This window comes from Erinaceus europaeus, chromosome 9 (assembly GCF_950295315.1).
Source record: "Erinaceus europaeus chromosome 9, mEriEur2.1, whole genome shotgun sequence".
Classification (NCBI taxonomy): domain Eukaryota; kingdom Metazoa; phylum Chordata; class Mammalia; order Eulipotyphla; family Erinaceidae; genus Erinaceus; species Erinaceus europaeus.
The window spans coordinates 12,284,724-12,294,676 of NC_080170.1; the positions used below are offsets into that span (position 1 = coordinate 12,284,724).

Here is a 9,953-nt window from a genome sequence, read left to right on the forward strand (position 1 = left end):
GGGCTTTCAGGTCCTGGTGCAGGATGCTGGAGGACCGAAGTTCAGTGGGAGAATATTTTACAGAAAACTGACAGTTTACAAATATAACAACAACTGTATTTTCTTTTCAATGTAAACTAGTAATTTCCCCAATAAAGAGATAAATCAGTCTAAAACATAACAGACAGACAATTTCCCTTTATGTTTGTACAAAAACAGTGAGTGTATTGCTACTCAGTCGTGGCTTCTTCCTTTCCAAGGACAAGGGAAATGGTGGAACAATATTTGCTTTTTTCTCTCTCCCAAGAAAATAAAAATAAAACATTGGAACTGGAATCTTAGTTAGCAATACTGCACCACTGTGAGCGTCTGGGCTCACTCACCACTACTGCACTGAGAAATAGGACAATTCCAGTAGCCAGGGACACAGCTCAGTCACGGACCAAATCTCTATTGATGAGCGGGGATGTAGTGCAATCAATCAGTCTCTCCTCATTAGAAAAATCCTGTCCTTTATGTCTCCTGAGGCGGAAGTGTAAGGAAAACTTTCTATGTAGGATATTGGTTGGGTAGAAGGAAAAATGGGTGAACCAGAGGTGATTAAACGGTGGAAAACAGGATGTGACTAGGAGAGGGGGCGGTGTAGAAAGAGGGCATGAACCAGTGGGGATTAAACCAGTGCGGGACTCAAACAAAACAATAAACCACAAATAGACCGCAACGTTAAGCATTGCTAGTGAAGCTAAGGTGATGATCAAAACAGAAGGGGTCTTAGAAGAGAGAATTAGAAGCAGACCAACATAGAAGAGATCCAAAAGTTTGTAAATGTGTTCTCAGAATGCATTCTCATCACCTTTAATAGAAATGGCATTTTCCAGTTTCATAGAAATGTGCTCTGCTCCATTCTTCTCTCTCTTGCTCGGAGGGTGGACCTCAGTGTTTCTGAGAAGGCAGACTCTTGGATCAAGCCCAAAGGTCGCATTTAAGAAATACATTACATAGTGGATAAATTTAATTTAATTTAATTTGTCGATTAAAAGTTTGGGCAAGTGTGACCTATGCAAAGCGTTCTAATGTCTGGAAAACAGCACTAAAAAGAATCCGGATCATCTAGTTTATACACCATCTATTTTAGAAGAGCCCCACCCTTTTCAGGTGGGGAGGGGGTGTGTCTTCGGATGCCAGGAGGAATTCTTATTCTTAATCCTTTGACAGGGGTAGTGAGACTAAGTGAAGTCCTTGATTTACAATCCAGGAGAAAGGCAATCAATGTTTATTGCAATTAATCCACCAATACAACAGTGATCCATGGGTCTCCAAACCATCTGTGCTCTGCATCAATGATTACAGAGTTCAGGGACAGACACATAACTCACTTGGATAGCATGTTCTTTGCCATGTGCATGACGCAGTTTCACACACAGTGTTCTGAGGAAAGGTTTTGCTATGGTATCTGTTATTCTTCTTTTCTTACTCGTGTAAAAAAAAAAACTTATGGCAGTGTGCGAGGGCAGGCATGTGTTGGAGTGGCTTCTTCCGAGGCCAAGGTGGCAGTGGGCATGTGCGGTGACATCAGTGGCAGCAGAGAGTGCCAGGAAAGCTATTGTGTTCCTGCTTCCTCTTTCCCTTCTCAGGTCGGTGGAAGAGGACTAAACAGGACTGGTTATGATCCCCATTCCATTCCCCGCCCCAAGTACCTACCCATACTTCTCAAACCGTGTGCTAGAATGTCCCAACCCAGATATGGATTGTGGACAGCACAAGATTATGTCCCAGCAGAAAAATGCTCAAAGGAAGCTGTACTAAAGAAGAAGGACATGATCACAAGACTGCAGCTAAAGATACATTAGTACATTCCTGCACTCTCTGTAGGACACAAATGTTAGACCCTAAGACCTTCAAGCCACACTTTGAAATCAAGAATCCTAAGACTCTACTTCCTCCAGAATTGGCTGATGGTCAGGCATAAAATCATTTATGGGTGTATTCATAACACCGTGAACTGCATTATCACTGAGAGTTCTAACAGTCTGTGCAGCTTGTCGAATAATACAAGACACAAATCCTTTTAATGCAACCCTTTTAGAAAAATCACATTCTAAGTTATCCATCTGAGAATACCTACTGGAGAGAACCCCTATGAGTGGAAGAGGATTTGGAAATTTTTTTTCATTTATTTAAAAAAGGAGACATTAGTCTAGGCTTTTGAGAGAGTCCTCATATCAAATACACAGCCTATATATTTAAAAGACTCAGTCTGTGTTTTAAAAACTTCAAGACATACAATTAATTTTTCCCCTCTCATATTAATTAACTAGTGATTTCTATGACTACACTTTACGAGGAGTGTACATAAACACCATTCTCACCACCAAAAGACTGTGTCCCATCCCACCCACCCCCACCCCCCACCGGTCCAGGAAGCTGCATGTCTACCCCTCACCACAGGGCTTTTACTTTGGTGCCCTACTTTCAATTTAGTCAGTTCCTGCTTTTAGTTTCCCTTTCAGATCTTCTTTCTCAACTTCAAAAGCAACTAATGGCACAGCTATCTACAAGATACTGGGTACTATACAGCAAACCCTAACAAAAGGGCTTTTCAAAGTTAACCCAATTACCAAATAATATGATGATAACATTAACTATCCATTGTCTTTTTGAAAGCTAAGACAGCAGGAACCTCACATCTCTACTATAGAGCCTATATTTCCCCCAGTCCTGGAAGCTTTAGATAGGGCCCACTTTCCCCCCTGCCTCTCCCAATCCATATCAAATAATATTGCATCAGCCGATCACAATCTAATCAATGCAAGGATTGCCACCTCAACATGCTTGAGCTCAGACTGTGTCCAGCGACTTCACGTGTGGAATGACAACCCTTCAGCTTCATTACTCTGGTGAGACCTTTCCTTGCATTCTATTCTCTAATTCCATCCCAGGTGGTTCACTTTCTAACAAAGTCCCCAAACCTAAATATAGACCAGGTTCTGTAAGAGAGAGAGCATATGTTCACATGTATCCACAAACTAGTGCAAAATATATACCTGAGAGCAGAAGTACACTAGAGTTTGCAGTGAGTACCCCCCTAACACTTCCTCTCCACTATTCCAAGCTTTGGGTCTATGATTGCTCAACAATTTGTTTGGCTTCGTATGTTAACTCTCTTTTCAGTCACCAGGTTCCAGATGTCATCAGGATGCCGGCCAGGCTTCCCTGGACTGAAGACTCAACCAATGTGTCCTGGAGCTCCGATTCCCAAAGGACCCACCCTATGGGGGAAAGAGAGAGGCAGACTGGAAGTATGGACCGACCAGTCGACGACCATGTTCAGCGGGAAGCAATTGGAGAAGCCAGACCTTCCACCTTCTGCAACCCATAAAGACCCTAGGTCCATGCTCACAGAGCGATAGAGAATGGGAAAGCTATCAGGGGAGGGAATGAGATATGTAGATTGGGTGGTGGGAATTGTGTGTAGTTGTACTGCTCCTACCCTCTGGTTTTGTTAATTTATCCTTTCCTAAATAAAAATAAATTAAAAAAAAAACGTGACATTATCAAATCCATAGGATAAGAAGGGTCAAACTCCATACAATTCCCACAACCAGACTTCCGTATCACATCCCTTCCCATGATAGATTTACCCCTCTGGGGGTATGAACCCAAGGTCATTGTTGGATGCAGAAGTGTGAAGGTCTGGATTCTGTAATTGTTTCCCCGCTGAACAAGGGCTTTGACTGGTTGATCTATACTGCAAGGCTGCCTCTCTCTTTCCCTAGTAGGTTGGGTCTCTAGGGAAGTAGAATTTCAGGACACATGTCGGGGTCATCTGTCCAGGGAATTCTCATTGGCATCATGCTAGCATCTGGAACCTGGTGGCTCAAAAGAGAGTTAACATACAAACCCAAACAAACTGTTGAGCAATCATGGACCTAAAGCCCGGAATAGTGCAAATGAAGTGTTGGGGGTACTCACTGAAGACTATTGTGTACTTTTGCTTTCAGATATATGTGTTGCCCTAGTTTATGGATATGTGTAAACATATGCTCTATCTCACGGGACTTGTCTATATCTAGGTTGTGGGACTTTGTTAGGACGTGAACCACCTGGAATGGAATTAGAGAATACTATGAAAGAAAAATCTCAAACAAGTAATGAAGTTGAAGGGTTGTCATTACCCACCTGAAGTCTCTGGAAAGAGTTTGAAGTGAAGCATGCTGAGGTAGTACTCACTGTGTTGACTAGTTTGGGATCGGCAGATGTAATATTATTTGGTATGAATTGAGAGAAACATGCAGGAAAGTATGCCCCATGCTAAGGATCCAGAACTGGGGAAATACAGGCTCTATAGTGGCAATGTGAGGTTCCTGCTGTCTAAGGATTCAAGAAGACAATGGATAGTTACTGTTATCATCACATTATTTGGTAATTGTCTTAACTTCTAAAAATCCATTTGTAAGTATTTGCTGTATAATACCCAACAACACCATAATTTATGTCCTTTGAAATTATTTGTATATATCTCTGCCACCCGTTGCTTCTGTTCTCGGTGGTCAAGAATCTTGAGAGAGTCTACATATCAAAGACCCAGCTTATGTATTAAAAATACTCAGTCTGTGCTTTACAAAGCCCAGCCATGCCAGACCTTGCAAGGCTCATGGGAATTGGTCTCTGACCGTGGCTCAGCTGTCCCCCCCATGGGCAAACCCATGCCCCACTTACACTCCATCAACCCTGGGCAGGCTCCTCCCCTGCAGGTTGTGACAGTTTGAAGCAGCTTGGGCATGAAACCCTCAGATCCATGCTGCTAGTTCTGGGCCCCCATTACCTACCCTCCAGCCCTGTCTGCTCCTGGACTCTCTGTTAAAAGCCACAGCAGGGACTTCATATTCCTGAGGAACCTTTCTGTCTTACACCCGTGGAGGCCATTTGCAGGGATCCACATTCCCTGGAGCAGTAGCCTGGCACATGAATTCCCCAATTCTTGTTCCTGACTCACACCCAGCAAGCCTTTTCCTCCATGAAACTGGCACCTTGATGGCAGCATGCCCCAGGAGCTCTTATCTACGTGGAACCTGGTGCCCAGCCCCTGGCGGTTCCACAGGCACTCAATGTCCACTTGTGACTTGGCGAGTTCCCAAAGTTGTCCTAGTCATGTCCTAGTGATGTCTTGTTGCATTCTCAGATGATCTTCTTTGCTATTCCTATGTGACTGGGGAGTGGTGAGTAACACAGGTGCTGCTGCTTTGTAGCCCCACCTCCAGAAATCTTACAAGTGTCTTTCTATCATTCTCCATCCACCCTTCCATTTAAATTTCTGTCTGTATCAGTAGGAAATAAGTAGATAGGTATAAACAAGCAAGTCCAGAATTCAAGTAAATACAAAGGAGGAAAGGCATGTCCCAACCTCCACAGCTATCTATGCATGGCCTTCTATGGGCCTCATACTCGGAAGCATCACCCCAGAAGCACTGGATCCTCGAGTCTATAGAGCTGACTGGACACAGAGTGTTCTGGGTCCTCATTGCCCCTCTCCTAATGTCTGGTGTTACTGAGTCATCTACACACAATGGATCATGTACTTAATAAAAAAACCTTTGTGTAAAATATTGTAGGCATATGTGAAGGCAACATATTGAATCTTCTGGACTTCTCTGGAATTATTGCATTCTCTAATGTTTGTCTAGAATGATACTGATCATTTATTACAGGAAACAAGTGTTGAAACCCTACCTAGCCATGGTACTTGACGCCCTGGCTAGGAAGTTCAATTGAGAGATTTAGTGGCTGGTAACTGTCTGGCAGTTTACTGGTTGTGGCACAAACTCCAGTCTGTTTTACAAACAAAAAGACTGGCTAAGGGAAGAGAGGACTCCCCTAAGACTCACCTAGTACAAATGTGAGTCTCCATTGCTACTGTCCTCAGATGCTGGAGCACCAGGTTGGAGGCCCTTTGCTGACACCATGGGACAGGGAACTGACCTGGAAACTCAGGATAAGATCTACACCTTGGTGGTCTACTGGTAGTGTTGTGTGGTGGAAATCTTCCACATTGTTCTCCTCATGAGAACATAGTTAATAGTTGTCCCAGAACCTACAGAATATAAAATGGAGTGTTTAGAAACACACAGGGGCACCAATGTTGCCTGGCTTGGCTGAGAAGCTGAGTTGATCCTGGAGCTTTGGATACTTGGGGCTTCAGAGTCTCTTTGCATAAGCACAGTATTATCTCTCCACAACCCTGCTTTATCTCCTGATCATGAGTGAAAGATTAAGCTAAGTAGCCTACTTATAGTTTAAAATTCCTCAGGCTCCCTTTGCCTACAGGGAAGAAAAAAACAAAAGGGCTTCTGGGATTATTAAAATTAACTGAAATAATGTTATACATGTGCAAACTATTGTATTAACCGTTGAATGTAAAACATTAATTCCCGAATAAAGAACTTTTTTTTTTAATGGGACGCAGGTAAAAGGTGGGTGCTACTGCCTGACAGCCACTGTTGGCAGCATGGCCCATTAGCAAAAGAGTAAATGTCTTGCTTCAACTTCCTAAAAAAAGAGCCAGAAGAAACTCTGACTTTGATGTAATGAGCAGGAGGCAGAGAAGCATGGACTAAAAGAATCATTTAATGATGAAAAAGTCAAAAACCAAGATGTTGGGGAGTAGTGGGAGTGTGTTTCCTGGGAAGGTTGACTTTTTCTCAGTGGACTGGAAAAAATTTCAGATAGTCATGAATACATAGGCACTACCAACAGCTCTGAAATCTCCACACTGGGAAATCCTTTTAGGATCTGATAGGTTTGGCTTGATATCCTGCACTCAGAGAAAGACTAGGAGATCCACACTGAGAATTCTGGGAGGAGGGATCACATTTGTGTTTTGAGACAGGAAGCAGAATCTAGCATTTTCTCTCTGGAGACCCAGACTCTTAGACATTTCTGTGGTATTGCTTTTCAACTGCTGTGAGTAATGGGAACCAGCAAGGGCTTGCAAGAATACAGACCAATACCACTCTCTGCGGACCCTGAGCGGAGGCTTCAGACATTCACACACTCCTCTGAGCTCCTGCTGCCCAGGCTTGATCACTCTGGGTCACTTTCTCTGTCTGTGTAATTCTTGTCCCTGCAGGGCTGACAGAAGGTGGCACTCTGGTGGATTGTTTTAAAATTCCTTGGAGAGAGAAACACATGCACACGCAGATGCGACTCCATATGTTCTAGATGAGTTTTGAAGAATTCAGTGTGATTTGCATCTTCAATTGAGAGATGGTTGGTCTTTGATTTTATTATTTATTGATTTATTCATTTACTTATTTACTTATTCATTTACTTATCTTCCCCACACCTGCCTATCAAACTATCTTCACAGGTCACACAAAACCCAAAGAATTTCCTGTCATTTGGCTCTAACATGTGGCGGAGTGTGTTATCCTTCTGGAGCAATATTGCCATCGGAAAATTGCATTTCTCATCCTAATTCCCAGAGAGAGGCCCTTCCAATTAGTAGTAAAGTTAACCCTAAAATTAGAGTATTTTATTTGTTCCAACTCTACGATCTGGATTGGTGGAATTGAGAGACTCCTAAAAATTCAGATCCCATAGAGTTGATTTCAGCCAATCACAGATAGAATCTTTAGGGTGGGTCTTAGGGAATAAAACCCTAGGCCTTTATAAGATCTGAGTTGGGTCTCACATACTGCTAGAAGCAGACAGGAGCAGACACATCTCTGCACTCTGTGACCTCCAGGCCTCCTGCCAATATCAGAGCAGAGGCAGTGTGGAATCTCTGCACATTTGGACCAGGCCTCATCCCTACACTCCAGAGCCTCCAGAACTCCAGACCTCCAGCAGAGGTCTGGAGTTCTCTCTGTTGACCTAGGAGTAGACCCTGTAAGAAGACAGACAACTCAAATAAGAATGACGGTGAGTTAGCAGGAGCCTTCCCTATTTGCTTGTGGGAAGATTTTTTTTTTCTTCATTAAAAAATGTGTATTGGGTAGGTAGCATAGGATTAGGAAACAGTCACTCTAACCTGATTTTTCAAAGTACAATTATCAATCCCACAAAGGTGAGCAAAATTCTGGTAAAAAAAATAGAAAAAAGAAAAGTTACTGGGGAAAGTGTCTGATGCACTAGAAGGTGTTTAATGTATAAAGGGTTGGACCCTCAAGCATTATGCCCTGATTTTTAGACCCTGCAACTCATAGGCCTATCATGTTTTGTTCTCTTTCCTTCTAATTGTCATTAATAAATAAACCTTTTTATTTAAGCTAGAGTCATATCTCATTCTGCAGCATAGCACTTGAAAATTAACTAGTAGTAGAATATCTCCTCACTCTTTGTCTCTCTCTCACTCTTCATCTCACCAAATGAGTAAAAGTATAGCCTGGGATATTAAAATTTTTCTTGGAAAGGGGATCAGTGAGTTAATTGCACATAGCGTGAAGTGCAAAGACCCGCTCACGATCCTGGTTTGAGCACTTGATGCCCCCCAGCAGTGGGTGTCACTTAATAAGTGGAAAAGCAGATGCTTATCTTTCTTCCCCCTGTCATTTTCTCTCTGTCCTTTCCAATAACAACAGGGATAATAACAATAAACAATGAAGGCAACAAGAGGGAAAAAATAGCCTCCAAGGCCAATGCGTTCATAGTGTAGGTACTGAGCCCCAGAAATCACGGTAGAGAATAAGAAAAAAATAGTCTTTGCACCAAAAAAAAAAAAAAAACAACCAACAGTAACCAAATAATCGTTGAAGGGATTAGCTTCATTGGCAGACATACAGGCTTGGAAATCCTGAGGCTCCCGTTAGATCTCCAGCACTGCATGTACCAATGTAATATACTTTTTATGTAAAAAAAGAAGAAAAAAGAAAATGTGTGGCCTGGGGCAGAGAGCTGGCTCACTGAGTAGGGCATTCTCACAGCTTAGGTTCAAGTCATGGTATCACAGGGGAGTGTCATGGAAATGGAAGAAGCCCCAGTGCTCCTCTACCCTGGAGTTACCTGAAAAAGAAAAAGGCTTGAGAGTTGTGTCATTACTCCTGTAGGAGACCTTGGCTTTGGGGATGACAAAGAAAAATAAAATGACCTGAAGCCTATCCAGAGCCATTTACAGCATCAAAGTCTCACTAGGAAGACCCAAGACTGCTTTGGAACCCCTCGCCTCACTTGTTTGCTCTTAATGAGCAGTAGTCTGAGCTGCTGTGAAACCTTCTATACTTTCTTTCATTATTTCCTATTTATTTATTTATTTATTTATTTTTACCAGAGCATTGCTCAGCTTTGGCTTATGGTGTTGTTGGCCAGGGAGGGGTTAAATATGGGGCTTAGAGCCTCAGGGAGGAGTTCTTTGCATAACCACTGCACTCTCTCCCTCACCCCTGAAAATTGGTTCAGTACTCCTTAGCCCAGAGAAGAAGGGATTAACAGAATGGCGCTCTGTTTTCACAAGGCTCCCTGGAGGAGTTTCAGCAATGTTCTTCTTTGTTGTCATCTTTTAAATTCATTCATTATATTATGTCATATCATATCATATCATATGAAATATGAGAAATATAGGAGAGAAAGAACTAAACATAACTTTGGTAAATGTGCTGATAGATATCCAATTCAGGATCTCATACTTGACAATCCAATGCTTTATAAACTAGACCAAATCCTGAACTAGACCACTAGACTTATTAGTTTCTACACATAAACTGAAATGGAGTAAGTTGGGGCCACCAAAACAGCTCACTGCCAGTCCACTGCTTTTCCATATCTGTTTCCAGGTACAAAACCTTCCTTTACCACATTGAAGGAAATTTTGCTCTTGTTCATTCTGCCTAAAGTAGGCCAACCTGAGTAGAAAAATCTTTCAGAGAGCATCAACCACAAAATCTGTTTGATTTGTACTTTCATTTAAGAAATACATTACATACTGGATGAATTTAATTTAATTTGGCGATTACAAAGTTTGGGCAAGTGTGACCTATGCA

The 9,953-nt window shown here is 42.3% G+C and overlaps 1 pseudogene; it reads left to right on the forward strand.

Moving 5' to 3' along the window:
- Nucleotides 1-1,722: 1,722 nt before the first annotated feature.
- On the forward strand, nt 1,723-1,948 carry LOC132540144 (zinc finger protein 706-like; annotated as a pseudogene).
- Nucleotides 1,949-9,953: the final 8,005 nt, after the last annotated feature.